Source organism: Tupaia chinensis, unplaced genomic scaffold (assembly GCF_000334495.1).
Source record: "Tupaia chinensis unplaced genomic scaffold, TupChi_1.0 Scaffold143711_1, whole genome shotgun sequence".
In the NCBI taxonomy this organism is placed as follows: Eukaryota; Metazoa; Chordata; class Mammalia; order Scandentia; family Tupaiidae; genus Tupaia; species Tupaia belangeri.
Genome location: NW_006203559.1, coordinates 817,318 through 820,059, shown reverse-complemented (window position 1 = coordinate 820,059; position 2,742 = coordinate 817,318).

Here is a 2,742-nt window from a genome sequence, read left to right as displayed (position 1 = left end):
GCTTATTGGATACAGTGGCAGGGCAATTATACTTGTTGAAGAAGAATAGTAAGAGTTGGTCTGTTGTATGGCTCAGTCTTTCTTGGCAGCCTGTCATGTCAACTGTAGGTCCATCTGGAGATGACAGTAAAAGTGTTTTTTTTTTCCTCCCACAGTCTCCTGGCTACTATCAGAATGCTTTGGCCTTTTAGGGAGATGTCCCTCAAACAAACTCTTGTGGGAAAAGATGGGTCATTGACTAGTATTTGGCCTTTCACTTCCCTTAGGTTGAGTTTACAGTGCTGATGAAGGTTGCCTACTGGAGGATGCAAAACAGACCCAAAGAATTCTAGATAGATTCTTACAATCATCCCTCCTCCTTAGAAAACTTCAGAACTTAAGAGGTATTTCTTGGTAATGGGGCAAGCACTGTTTATTAAGCTGAACTCTTTTTTTTTAAAAAAAGTCAACAGGCCAACTGATGGCATGGTCGTTAAGGTAGCAAACTCACATGGCCGAATAAGAGGTTTGAATCCTGGGCCTGGCAGCTCGAAAAATACACCAGGTGCATGTGTGTGCTTATGCATGCCCAAAATCCTGAGAGGAAAATAGAGAAGAGATTGTGATGTGACCATTCCCTCTGGGGAGTACTTTCTCACTCCCAACCCCCTCCCCCCCATCTCTCTGTCTCTCTGGTGAGCACGTATACCCTAAAGCAAATTAAAAAAAAAAAAAAGAAAAAGTCAATGTATGAGTTAGCTAAAGGGCATAAACCCAGTGGCTCTAGCCTGAAGACAGGGTATCTGGGGCTGCTGAGTCAAAGCGGTCCCCAAAGCTAAAACAAATATTGCATAGTCTTGCTTTAAATGGATCCAAATCATTGGAATTTTTTTTCTTTTTTTGCCAGAAGGTACATACATATGCCAGAAAGAAACAGAGAGAGAGAGAAAGCACCCCCTAAGAGAACATAGTTATGCCACAACCCCTTATCCATTTCTTTATTCTTTTGAGTTTGTGAGCATGCATGTACACATGCCTGGTGTGTTTTTCTAGCTGCCAGGGCTTGGATTCAAACTGTGGTTGACCATATGGGATCTGGTTCCTTTAACCATTAGGTACCAAGGCTAGCCCTGGATTTTCTTTTCCATTTTTTAAAATTTATTTTATTATTATTATCTTATATATTCAATTACTATACATCATTTAGCTTGTAGAGAGAATTTACTCAACATTAAATGCACCTCAGACCAATCAATTGCGAATACTATACATGTTATCATCAGCAGGTAATAAACCATTTTGGATTTTCATCTGTATGAGTTCAAGCAGTTGTCAAAACTCGGAAGTATCTATCAGGGCTTGCATAATGACAAGGAGCCTCCTACCCCAGCCTTCCGCCAACTCCATAGTCTCTCATTTCTCTTCCTTTAACCTGATCTCAGCTTCTTTAAGAGGAAAGATGATTAGCAGTGACCAAAGCCTCCTTGTCCCAAAGGAAGATCCCAGGCCATATGTACCCATTTTCATGTGGGGGACTTTGGGCAGGAAAAGGAGTCAAATTTTGGTGGCTCTATTGGATACTGGTGCTCGGTTCATTTTACCCAGCCTTGTGGGAGAAAGGGGACACTCAAATTCAACCAACTAGGTTTGGACAGGGTTCATAGTAGGAAAGAAACTCACACGACCTTGTGGGTACTGCTTGAGTGTACTGCTGTTCCTTCTACATCTGAATATAGAGTAAGAACTGTCATGGTGTATTCCTGAGCTTTTTCCTTCCATAAGTGCCAGAGAAGATTTTCCAAATGCAGAAAGAACTCCATTTAGATAAGCACTGGTAGTTTTGAGGACACAGAACCCTAAGAATCCCTTTAGACATCTCTCCTGACAGTTTTGCTGTTTGGTGCAAAAAAGAGAGGCAACTTCTAGCCAAAATACTATACAAAGTTTTTTTGTTTTTGTTTTTGTTTTTGTTTTTTTAATAGACCATAGATTAGTTTATTTTTAACATTTTAACACTCATTGTGCATGAATTCATAGGGAGTAGGTTCCAGTAGCTCAGGCTCTTTTCCATTGGTTCTCACAAAGTGTGCTTCTCTGAGTAGAGCAGGTTGGTGCTTTAGTTGAACCCAGGTAACTTTCTCTTTGGCTTCCTTCTTTTTCTGGTCATTTTCCTTCACATTTTCCTAGTTTTAGGAAGCCATGTCTGCTCTTAGAATGCTTAATATGCTCAATACGCACGCTAATTCTCTTGACAAGAATCTTGCCCTAAACTTGTTTGTTTACAACAATGCCAACGGCATGCTGGGTAACATTGTAGATTCTTCCATTTTTGCCATGGTAACATTTATGGGGCGTTCCTTTTTGAACAGTACCCATTCCCTTGTTATCTGCAATATCACCTTTCTTGTAGATTTGCATATACATTGTCAAAGGAACCACTCCATGTTTCTTTTTTTTTTTGGAGAGATTTTTTTTACTATAGGGTGTGTGCGCTCACCAGACAGAAAGAGACAGACAGAAAGTGAGAAATCATCCCCCAGTGAGGATGGCCTTGCTGCAGTTCCTTCTCCTCTATTCTCCTCTCAGGATCTTGGGCACGCACAAACACGTGCCCAGCATGAGTTTTAAGCCACCAGATCTGGCACTTGAACTACGGTTGACTACATGAGAGTCCAGCGACATAGCCATTACATTAACTGCAGTTCCCACCACTCTATGTTTTCTAAAAGGCCTAGAGAACGTACATCGGGTGCCTCTCCTCTT